The 11,998-nt window shown below is 54.5% G+C and overlaps 1 protein-coding gene across 1 annotated transcript in view; it reads left to right on the top strand.

Annotated features, from left to right (window-relative positions):
• The first annotated feature begins 1,221 nt into the window (after nucleotides 1-1,221).
• Nucleotides 1,222-11,998, top strand: part of ADAMTS10 (ADAM metallopeptidase with thrombospondin type 1 motif 10) — a 66,483-nt gene continuing 55,706 nt past the window's right edge. Inside the window, exon 1 of the mRNA XM_085040577.1 lies at nucleotides 1,222-1,603. The gene's annotated coding sequence lies outside the window, so the exon portion shown is untranslated. The remainder of the gene's footprint in view (nucleotides 1,604-11,998) is intronic.

Genomic DNA, 11,998 nt, shown 5'->3' with positions numbered 1-11,998 from the left:
ATAAAATAAATATATATATATATTTAAAATACACATGTATGTTCAGGGAGCTTACCTTTATATATATACATGTGTGTGTGTGTGTTTGTGTTCAGGGAGCTTGCTTTTATATATATATGTGTATATATATATATGTACTCAGGGATCTTCCTTTAACGTATCTATTTTTTAAAATTTATTCATTTATTTATCTGTATAGTACATCTCCCCTGGCAACTTTTCACCCCTTAACTCTTCACTCAAACCCTCCTGGCAGAAAAGGCACTGCAGGGTGGTTTTGGGGTCGCTGTGTCCCCGCAGAGGGCTCAGCCCCTCTTCCTTCCCCAGGACTCCTCTCTCTTCCCAGGGCAAAGCAGGGCAGCCTGGAAAAGCTCCTTTCCCCACCACTGGCAGCACTGCCAGGTAACTCTCTCCCCAGCAGGGCTCCCAACCTTTGGAGCCCCAAACCCACCCCAGGAGGGCAGGAGGAGCTGAGCAGCTGCCTTTTCTCCTGGCTGATGCTGGGAGGTGTCCTGCAGAGGGTTGTTGGGCAGCAGCAGCAGCGTTCGGCGATTTGCAGGGTTTGTTCTTTGCTCCGGGGATGGATTGTGCTCCGTGGGACATTCCACGGTGGCAGCAGGACGGCAGAGCTGTTTGGGAAGCGGCGGAGCCAGCGGGGCGAGAATGATGTAACTGCGGAGGGAAAGAACTTCTCGAAACTTTGGCCAATTCTTGAGGCTTTTTTTCGATTCCAAGCCGGTCGCTGCCATTGCTGGGAGCTCGGCTGCCTCTCAGGCCATTTCCTCACACACTGCCTGGGGTTTTGAAAGGGTTTTTGAAAGCTCCGGTTGAAATGAAGGATGGGGGTGTTGTCTGTTGTTGGGGGGGAAAAAACCAACCCAAACCCGATCCTGGCTTGCTTTATCTGCTTTGTCTGCCACTATCAGCGCGGCCTCTCTGCTTTAGGGCTTTTCCTGGGATGTTTTCTGCCCCGAGGAGCTGCCGGCATCGCCTCCAGGGCTGCCCAGCTCCCTCCCCGCTCCTCCACAGAAAGGCTGATTAGTTTTATAGTGTTTCAGGCAAGACCTGCCTTCTGCACTGATGTCAGCAGCCAGGGCGGGACTTTTCCAGCCTTGTGGGTTTGGGGATTTTTATTTTTTTCTTTCTTTTTTTTTTTTCTTTTTTTTTTTTTCTTCCTTTTTTTGGCTAATCCTGGCAAAATTCCTGAGCAAAGCTTTTTTTTTCTTCTTCTTCTTCTTTCTTTCTTTTTTCTTTCTTTCTTTCTCTTTTTTTTTTTTTTTTCTTTTTCCTCTCTGAGCAGCCCCTATCCATGTGCTGCCTCCGAGCCGCTCTCTTATTACTGCTCACTTCCTGAAAGGAGACTTTTTAGCAAAGCCTCCAGCTCCAGCTCTGCCTGGGTCTGACAGAAGAAGGTTCTTGAGGAAGGCGACACAAACCCTCAGCCTGGAAACTTTCTGACACGCGCAGGGCTGAGAGGGAGAGAGGAGCTTTTGGCTGCTGCTGGGAAAAAGAAGAGGAAAAAAAAAGAGAGAGAGAGAGAGAGAGAAGCTGAAGGAATTAAAAGGGGGGGAAAAAGAAGAAAGAAGGGGAAACACTCGAAAAGGTAAAATGATTTAAAATATTTTTTCCAGAGATTCTTTGAGGTTGGAGTGGGGTGGTCTGGGGTGGAGGGAACGCGAATGTTCTTTGAAATCAGAACCGTCTCCCTGGAGAAGGAATGAGCCCGGAGAGCCTTGCACGCTGGAAAAACATTTATGAGAATGAAAACCATGTTCACCCTTCTCCAACATTCAGAGTTTCCATAAAAACGCAGGCTTGTGTTTCAAAGTGGCTGCAGGCAGCAGCAGCAGCGATCCCGTGCTCTGCCTCCCTCGCCTCCCCCAGCCCCTCTCGGCTGCACTTTTTTAATTGCATTAACCCGGGGATCGAATGTTTGCTGCTCCAAATCCCCACTTCTCCTCCGCCGAGCCGCCCGGGGCCAAGCTCTCAATTACTGCTGCAGAATGAAGCGTTCCTTCATTCCTGAGAATAAACACAGCCCGCGCTCCCTCTCCCTCTCGCCCTGTCTCTCTCTCCATCTTCAGGAGCTGCCAATGCCTCTCTCCCTGCTGATGTGCTCAGAGGATTATAAAGAGTCTGCCCTGCAAAAGCTGCAGTGTCACTGACTCTGTGCATCCCCAGGAGCTCAGCCCCGCCGCTCTGCTCCTTTCTTCCTTTGATTAGGTTTTAAAGGGGTGATTTTTTTTTAAGGAAAAAAAAAAATCAATCCCTCCGAAGATGTTATTTTAAACATCAAAGTAAATATTAGTGATGGTGAGATGCCAGAAGATTATCTCATTAGAGCTGAAGGAGCTGGGCTATAAATAGCAAGGAGTTTATAAAATATCCTTGGCAAGTATCTTCCAGAGGGGAAGAATCGACCGAGAGGGAAGCGTGAGCTGCACTGGGGGCAGGTAACCTCTGCAGCAAAACCTCCCACTGCACACCGAGGCCCATTTTTGGGGACTTTTTTCGGCCGAGATGCAAACCTCAGTTTGTTTTCCTGCTGCCCACATCCCTGGTGCTGGAGATGAGCTCTGCTCCTGGCTGTGCTCAGCCCTGTTCTCCTTGGCAGTGCCAGGCTGGGATGGAGGGCATGGCTGGGCATGGCAGGGACAGGGTTTGGGGTCTTTGTTCCCTTCTGCTCTCCCTCACTGCCCGGGGTGGAAGGGAAATGCTCTGTGGGACACGCAGGTGATTCCCAGCGCTGGGAACAGCCCGGCCTGGCCTGTCTGCAATTCCTCCATCACTGAGGCTTCTCCAGTCCTTGGGAGGTTGTTCCCGGAGTTTCTCCATATATGGAACGTGCTGAGTGCTCCGGTTGCTCCATCCTCAGCCTCCCGCTTCTCCTCCTTTGCCCCAGGGTAGCACCCTGTGCCTCCCTCCTCCTCCCGCCACCCCAAAAACCTCTTGGGGAGGCTCCAGCCGCATTCCCCGAGCGGCTGGCCCTGGGGTGGAATGGGAGAGGTGCTGTCATCTCCTGCAAATCAGCTCTGCCCGATAAGGCTGGGGGGCTGCGCTGTTTCCTTTGGCACGGCGAGGCTCCGAGGAGCTGCGGAGAGGCTGAAGAGGAGCCCCGAGGGGAGGAAGGTGGTGCCGCTCAACATAAACAGTGTCTGCTCCTCAAACCTGTAACACGAGAGGCTCTCTTATCACCCATGGCTCCAGGCCACCCAGAGACTCCTGGGGAGGAGGCACCGTGCTTATCATTCCATGGAATCCTGGCCCAGGGGCTGCCTGGGCTCTGCTTCCCAAAGGAGCAGCTCCACGGAGCACAGGTTGCCTCAGGCCTATCATGGATGATTCCATGCAAACCTTTATCTCCAGCTTATCTGAAACCCCCCGACTCCAAACCCCACTTTTCTTGCCAAGTTTCCAGCAATTAATTCCTCCTAAGCCGGGAGCACCGCAGGATGTGTTTGTCACGTCCTGTCCTGCCTCCATCTCCAGTTAACACAAAGTGAGCCTAAAGCGAACAGAACTGGGACCAAACTCATCGTGTTTTCAGCAACAATTCCCTGGGGGATGTCAGCTGAGATGTGCTGGACACTCAAGGCAGAGAGGTCTTTGCTTGACCCCAGCACTGCAGGAAATATTTGCAGGGTGAGGAGTTACAAACATTTCCCGGGAATCTGGGAGCAGGTTGGATCTCCTGCGCTGACTGGGGAGTGAGACACGTGGAAAACCACCAGCCTGGATACAGCCTGGTGTTCCAGCACTGGAGGAGCTTTACAGGGACACCATCCAAGCCAATTTTCCTGCCTTGGTCACTGTGAGGGCCTTCAATGGAGTCTGCAGCCAACGGAAGGATTGGGAGATTCTCCACTGGGAAATTCTGCCGGAATATTTTAGCTCCATCTGACCTCAGTGGAGCAACATCAGTGCAGGTGTGAAGTGTTGGGTCTCCATCCAGCTGCTCCACTGCTGCTCCTCTCTGACCTCCTGCATCCTTCCAGGCTGGGAAACACTTGGGATATTCCATGTCTGACTTCTCAGTGCCTTTCATGGAATAGTTGAATGGTTTGGGTTGGAAGGACCTTAAAGCCCATCCAATCCCACCCTCTCCCATGGGCAGGGACACCTTCCACTATCCCAGGGTGCTCCAAACCCTGTCCAGCCTGGCTTTGGACACTTCCAGGGATAGGACATCCACACCTTCCCTTCTGTTTATCACCCAACCCACTGTTACCAATATTGTGTTTCCTACCCTTCCACAGTAGTTTAATTTTAAAGGAAAAATGAGTTATAATTAATCTATTCCTGTGCAGTCCTGCAAATCTTTCTGAACTCAACCACTCCCAAAAGTTGGTCCCAACTGAGCTACACTGGCAGATGAAATCCTGGCCTCCTCCTGTGGGATTTGTGACCTCGGTGGGAAGTGGCTTTGACCAAAATGAAAGTGCAAAGGATGAGTTCAGTCCTGTCAGGATCAGGGATTCTTCATTCCCTGGCCATGGAGGGAGGAGCTCTGTCTGGCCCACACCATCTGGAGCACCTTCCCCTGAGTGAAGAACATGCATGGAGGGGAAAAGGGCCCAAAAATTCTGCCCAGCAGATCTCCCAGAGCTCCCAAGGAGCCTGGACATGAACTGCAGGTCTCCAAGGGCTGGAGGGATTTCACAGCCAGAGTGTTCCTCAAGACTTCATCCCACAGGATGCATCCCTGTCCCCGCAGGGCTCTCCTGGTGTGGGGTGAGCTGTCCCGGGGGCTGTGGGTGCTGCTGTCAGTGTCCCTCCCTGCCCTGCACAAAGGGGACCCCGGGGCCTTTGCCTGGGGGTGATCTCAAGGTCTTGCACTGAATGGTTGGTTGATTGTCCCCAAATCACTCCTTGGTTTGTCCTGCTGCAGAAGGAACATTCTCTGGGTCACCACGATGTCACTTTGCTGACTGGTTCTGGTTTCCTGGGAGGACAGGGAGCTCCAAACTGGCTTTGCTGCCTTAGGCTCCCACTGCACAGCTCTCTGCATTTCCTCTGAGCCACTGCTGTGCACAGCCTGGGCTGCATTGTCCTGATCTAACATCAGAGGTAGCTCAGTTCTGAGAGTGAGATGGGACTGAGACCTCCTCAAGTCCCTTCCAACCTCCCTGAATCCTTAATTCAGCCTGGCAGGACCAAACCAGCCCAAAGGGAGCTGGAGCTGGGCTGTGCTGTGGATCCTCCCCCTGGCCAGGGCTGGGCCATTGCTGGGGCAGTGCTGGGTGAGGCTGTGCCATGGTGGTGGCACAAGGAGCTGCTGAGCCCTGAGCTCCCTGCAGGTCCCACAGTGCTCCTCACAGCCCTGCTGGGGAGCAGCAGTCACCTCTGAGGCTTTCCTTGGGAAGCTCAGCAGTGTTCTCCCATCTTTGCAGCTGCAGCTCGAGGCTGTGCAGGGCTGTGGGTGTGCAAGGTATGGCAGGTGGGGACAAGGGTTGTGGTGTGGCTGTGCCCTCCCCTGTAGCACATCCAGCCTGACAGCCAGACATGTGAGGGTGGGGAGGCCCTGGCACAGGGTGCCCAGAGCAGCTGTGGCTGCCCCTGGATCCCTGGCAGTGTCCAAGGCCAGGCTGGACAGGGCTTGGAGCAATCTGGGATAGTGGAAGGTGTCACTGCCCATGGCAGGGGATGGAATTGGATGAGCTTTAAGGTCTCTTCCAACCCAAACCATTCTGTGATTGGGCTCTGCCCTACAGCCTGGCTGATGAAGAGCCAAATTTTGTGTGTGACACTTGGTGTGTGAGAGCTGTGACAGCCCTTTGTGAGCTGTAACTGCACAAACCACACTCCTGCCTCAGCTGGGACTCCCAGCACAGAGCAGCTCCAGCTGGAGAGCACCAGGGTGGTGACACAGGTGAGCAGAGCTCGGGGTTGGCACAGGAGGGAGTTTGTCTTTTGGTAAGGACAGGGCTCAGCACCATGCAGGGCTGGGTTGTGTGAGCATTGGGACTGCTGGGGGGCAGCTGTGGGATCCAGCCCTGCCAGCATGGAGATGGAGATAGATGGAGATGAGATGGAGATGGAGATGGAGATGGAGATGGAGATGGAGATGGAGATGGAGATGGAGATGATGGAGATGGAGATGGAAATGGAGCCAGCCCTGCTGGGATGCAGACAGGAGGCAGCCCTGCCGGGATGGAGATGGCTGGGTCTGTGTCTGCTTCCCTGCCCACTCCAGCCTTTCCCAGAGCCCGGGATACTTTCCTGGCATCCCAGGGGCAGCAGAACCCTGGGAGGAGCAGCAGGAGCACAGGGAGAGCAGCCTGTGCAGAGGCCCAGGAGCTCTGGATTCCCTTCTGGCTGTGCTGAACCCCACAGAGCAGCATTTCCTGGAGGCAGAGGCAGCCACAGAGATGCTGGGTATAAAAACTTGTGTCTAGAATATCCACAGGAATGGAAAGGCAGCTCAGGGGCTGTGGGCATCAGATGTGCCCACAGCTACTGCGTGTGTCCACATGCAGATAACGTGTTATCAACATGCAGATAGCATGTGTCCAGGTGCAGATAATGTGTATCCATGTTCAGATAGCATGTAGCCCATGTGGCTAATGTGTTATCCATGTGCAGGTATCTTGTTCTGCCATCCCTGTATTCCCATGATGATAATGTGTATCTGCGTGCAGATAACATGTTATCCATGTGCAGATAACTTGTATCCATGTGCATGATGGATAATATGTTATCCACGATAATGGATAATTATCATGGATAATGTGTTATCCATGTACAGATAACATGTTATCCATGTGCAGATAACCTGTATCCATGTCCAGATAATGTCTATCTCCATGCAGATAATGTGTATCCCCATGCAAATAGTGTGTATCCATGTGCAGATAACATGTTATCCATGTGCAGATGACATGTTATCCATGTGCAGATAACTTGGGTCCATGTGGAGATAACATGTCTCCCCATTAAGATAACATGTTATCCACATGCAAATAGCATGTATCCATGTACAGATAACATGGATCCATCCATGTGCAGATATCATGGATCCATGTACAGATCATGTGTATCCATGAGCAAACAGCATTAATCCACATACAGACCCCATGTATCCCCATCCCCAGACACACAAATGGCTGCGGCCATGCTCTGGGTGCACGTGGGTGACACGTGTGTCGCTTCACTCATGGAACACGTGTGTCACTGGCAGGTCCCTCTGTGGTGGGGGATGCACTCTGTTAATGACTGGCACTCTGTTAATGACGGACACTCCGTTAATGATGGGCAGTCTGGTAGTGATGGCACCCTCAGTTAACGACTGGCACCCTGTTAATGATGGGCACTCCGTTAATGATGGGCACTCCGTTAATGATGGGCACTCTGTTAATGACTGACACCCCGTTAATGATGGACACTCCGTTAATGACAGGCACCCCATTGTTGATGGGCACTCCATTAACGATGGGCACTCTGTTAATGACTGACACCCCGTTAATGACGGGCACTCCGTTAATGACTGGCACTTCATTAATGACTGGCACTCTGTTAGTGATGGCACCCTCAGTTAATGACCGGCACCCCGTTAATGACCGACACCCCGTTAATGACCGACACCCGTTAATGACCGCCGGTCTCTCTAATCCCCGCTCAGTGCCTGGCTGGAGGCAGCGCGGAGAGCAGTGGCAGAGCGCCAGCCAGTCTGGGTCACATGGAGCAGCTCCAAACTATTGCATAAGTCCCGTCTGAGATGGACCTGCTTGGTGGAGTCCTCTCCTTAAAGCAGAAGGAATCCAGGCCTGGGAGCGCTGGGAATCTCGGTGCCCACCTTCCGTCCGGCTGGAACTGGGGCTCTGCTCCGGCAGCTGCAGCAGGGCTCAGCCCTGCCCAGCCTCAGCTCCCCGTGCCGAGGAGGATCCGAGCTGGCACTTCCCTCCTGCTTTCCTGCTGAGGACCTCCGAGCATTTTACCACACTTGGAGAAGTGCAGTGACCCCGGCGTTCCAGATAGGGCCAGATCCTTATGTAACACGGGGATAGGATTTCCAGAGAGCCGAGCAGGCGGTGTCAGAGCGAGGTCGCTGCTCCCAGCTCTCCTCTCACATGCCCTGCCTTTGGCACGAGCTTCTTTTGCCCCTTTGCTGGCGAAATCGAAGCTTTTGGAGAGGAGCGAGGGGGGAATTCAGCCCTTTCCTCACTGAGCTCGCACTGAATAGATTTGACTGTAAAACAATTCTCGTGTTTTTGAAAAAAAAATCCCCTCCTCCCACACAGTGCTGGAGCGAGCCCAAAGCCCTGCGAAGCTGCTGTACAAAGGGATGCAGGGTGTGCCCGGCCAGAGCACAGCAGGGAGAGCCTGCAGTAGGGAGCTGGTGGTCCAGAGGCAGGCAGGGTGTGCCCCTGGCACCCAGGCTGGCACCTCTCGGGGTCACACTCTGCATTTCCCACGTTGCCTTTGGATGGGGTGGATCTGATTTTAACGGTGTGAAAACGGCATCTCCCCTCCTGGGAAGCCCTAAATTGGATCCACAGTCTCCAGGGTCTGCAAGAACAGCTCTTGGGGTGAGGTGAATCTCCCTTCCAGGGTGTCCAATCTTCCCTGAGTGTCCTGGGGCCCTGCCAGCCCCGAGGGTGGCAGCGAGGAAGGGACAGGCAGAGCCCTTGGCATTGCTCCAGGTGGCATTGGTGTCAGGAGTGAGCAGAGGGGTGGCAGGGCATCCAAAGGGTGGCTGTGGAACCATCCCAGGGCTGGAGGCTGCAGTGTTCTGGGAGCAGGGATAACTCCATGTTTCTAATTCCTTGCTCGCCGTGGCCCCAGAGAGGCCAAGCTTGGAGCAGCAAAGCAGATTATGGCTCAAGCTCTTGTTTTGTGTTCTGCAGACCTGTGACTTTAACCCCTTTCTCACAGTTTGTGGACACTCCTGGCAGCAAAAATGCTGATTTTTTGGGTTTAACCCCTTAGTGCTGGCCTGGAGCTGAGAAATGACTCCCAGTGGAAGTCCTGTCATGCTGGCAAGATGACTGCAGGAAGATTCTGCCATCTGCAGCTCAGCATGTTTTCCACTTGGCAGCCCAGCCAAATATTTTGTCGGGAATATCAGGACGTTCTGCTGGAAGCCAGGGAGGTCTCTGGGACAGCTTTGCATCCCCCACGTGCTCAGCCTGTGGCGCAGGAGGAGCAGCCTGGTGGGGGGAGCAGAGCTGTTTATTCCATCCTCGGGAACATGCAGGGACCTGCTGGGAGCTGGAGCTGGAGCTGGGTGGTGGCTGAGCATGCATGGAACACCCACTGCCCCGGGGAGTGCAGTGGGTGAGACCCCCCCAGCCAGCAGCAAACCCAGAAATGCATCACAAACGGGGAGAGAAATGCATCACAAACTGGGAGAGAGCTGCCCCTGCCATGGCCTGGGGTGTGCAGGGTGAGGGTGAGGAGGAGGAGGGATAGAGAGAGGATGAGAAAGGTTTGAACATTGCTGGCCAGGCCAGGGAGGGATTGTCCTGCTCTGCTCTGCACTGGGGCAGCCTCACCTGGAGAGCTGGGGGCACTTTGGGCACCACAAGATCAGAAGGATCTAAAGCTGTTAGAGAGTGTCCAAAGGAGGGACACAGAGCTGGGGAAGGGTCTGAGGAGTGGCTGAGGGCACTTGGCTTGTTCAGCTGGAGCAGAGGAGACTGAGGGGAGACTCCTCGGGGGCTGCAGCTCCTCCCGAGGGGAGCCGGAGGGACAGGGGCTGAGCTCTGCTCTGGGACAGGGACAGGAGCCCAGGGAATGGCTGGAGCTGGGTCAGGCTTGGGATGATCTCAGGGAAAGGTTCTTCCCCCAGAGGCTGCTGGGGCACTGCCCAGGCTCCCCAGGGAATGGTCCCTGCCCCAAGGCTGCCAGAGCTCCAGGAGTGTTTGGACAATGCTGCCAGGGATGCCCAGGGTGGGACTGTTGGGGTGTCTGTGCAGGGCCAGGGGCTGGACTGATGATCCCTGTGGGTCCCTTCCAGCTCAGGATATTCTGTGGTTCTATGCACAAATCTATGATTCTCTGATTCTGGAGCCCCAGGAGCAGCTGAGGGAGCTGGGAAATGGCTCAGCCCTGAAAAGGAGGGTCATGGGGAATGTTCTGGCTCTGCATAACTCCCTGGCAGGAGGGGCAGCCAGGTGGGGGCTGATCCCTTCTCCCAGGGAACAAGGAATGGGACAAGAGGACACAGCCTCAAGCTGCCCCAGGAGAGGTTCAGATTGGCTATTAGGAAAAATTTCTGCACTGAAAGGGTGAAGGCAGATTCCAGCTGAGGGTTTACAGCCAAAACCGTGAAGCAGCAACAGCAGGTGACAAGGAAACTGTTTTGTCAGAACACTTTGGGATCAGCATCCAGGAGCTGCAGGCACTGAGGGGTCATTGTGTGTCCTGGAGGGCAGCTGGGAGCCCAGCAATAGGGAAGAGGGCAGCAGGGGATTCATGTGGGAAACCTGAGCAACCTGCTGCTGCTGCCAGGCACAGCCCTGAGCCACCAGTCCCAGTTCCTGCAGTTCCTGCTGCATTGAACTTGGTTCCTACAGAAAATGAGGCCTGTGGAGTTAACCCACTGCCCACAGCTCTTCACCCCAAAGATAAACCTTGAGGTGGTGGAACAACTCCCAGGCTGAAGCAGCTGGAGGAGCAGAAATCCCTCTGGTGAGGTTTGTGGGGCTGCCCAGGACAGCTCTGCTGTGGGGCTGCAGTGGTGCTCAGCCCCTTGGGAGGGTGACCTGGGGCTAAAGAGGACCAAGCTGTGGGATGTGACACCCCAATAACTCCAGGAGCCCCAGTGTGGTTACAGGGGTGATGTAAATTCCCCATTTTACATGAGAAAAAGTAACCTTGAGGCTTTCATTCCTTTGAATAACCCAGCCCAGAAATGCTGTTGGAGTGCTGTGGCTGTGGGATGTTGCTCCCACTGCTTTCCCACTATTTTCCCACTGCTTTCCTACTGGTTTCTCAGTATTCCCAGTGCTTCTCACTACTCTCCAGAGCTCCCACTGGTCCTGCTGTCCCCTCCCAGTGCTCCCATGCCTGGAGGATGTCAGTGGCAGGCCTGGCAGGGGGTGCACTGCAAGTATTTCCTCCCCCCGGGGCAAGCTGGAAGCAGAAATGTGTGTTTGTATTTATTTCTCTCTCTCAAAAAAATAAAAAAAATTAAAAAAAGAAAAAAGGGGGAAAAAAGGGAAAAGGACACCTGAGCTCATGATTTGCAAAAATTGGATGAGAAACCTGGAAGCCGCCGGGCCCTGCATCTTTAAAAGCAGTCAAATTCTCCTTCCCTGCACTAGGAGGCACCTTGAACCTTCCTCTTGGCCCCGAGCGGCGCCCATCTGCTTCCTATTACCTTCCCCTAGCGCTGCCCCTGCCGCCGGCCGGCCAAGCAGCCGAACTTTCAGGGAATTCTGTCTGCAGCCCGAGCCTGCAGTGAGCAACAGTTGTCATCCGCCTGCTCGCTCTGCTCTGCTCTGCTCTGCTCTCCTCTCCTCGCTTCATTCCAGCGGCAGTTTCAACTCCCTCCCCTTCTCCTTCCTCCCCGGGTGGTTGTGGGGCGGGCAGAGGTGACCCGCTGGCTTTGTCCCCTGTGTCGCCCGGGTTCCCTTTAAAGCCACCTTGGCGCGGGGAGGCGGCAGCGGCAGCCCAGCCGAGGCTGCCAAGGACAGCGAATTCCTCGGCAAGGAGAGGATCGGAAGCGGCCCGAGCGAGGGAGGCACGGGACCGGAGAGGTCACCGCGTGTCCCCGAGCTCCCCGGGGGGGTCCGGGATCCTCGGGATCCTCGGGATGCTCGGGATTTTCGGGATCTTTGGGGCGGTGGAGATGGTCAGGATGGTCGGGATTTTCGGGATGGTCAGGATGGTGGGGATGGTCAGGATGGTCAGGATGGTGGGGATGGTCAGGATGGTGGGGATAATCAGGATGGTCGGGATGGTGGAGATGGTCAGGATGCTCGGGATTTTCAGGATCCTTGGGATGGTGGAGATGGTCAGGATGGTGGAGATTTGCGGGATGGTCAGGATGGTGGGG

Source organism: Lichenostomus cassidix, chromosome 28 (assembly GCF_008360975.1).
Source record: "Lichenostomus cassidix isolate B80296 chromosome 28, HeHo_3.0, whole genome shotgun sequence".
Taxonomy (NCBI): Eukaryota; Metazoa; Chordata; class Aves; order Passeriformes; family Meliphagidae; genus Lichenostomus; species Lichenostomus cassidix.
Note: the sequence above shows the minus strand (reverse complement) of the source record. Positions and strands in the feature narration are given on the sequence as shown.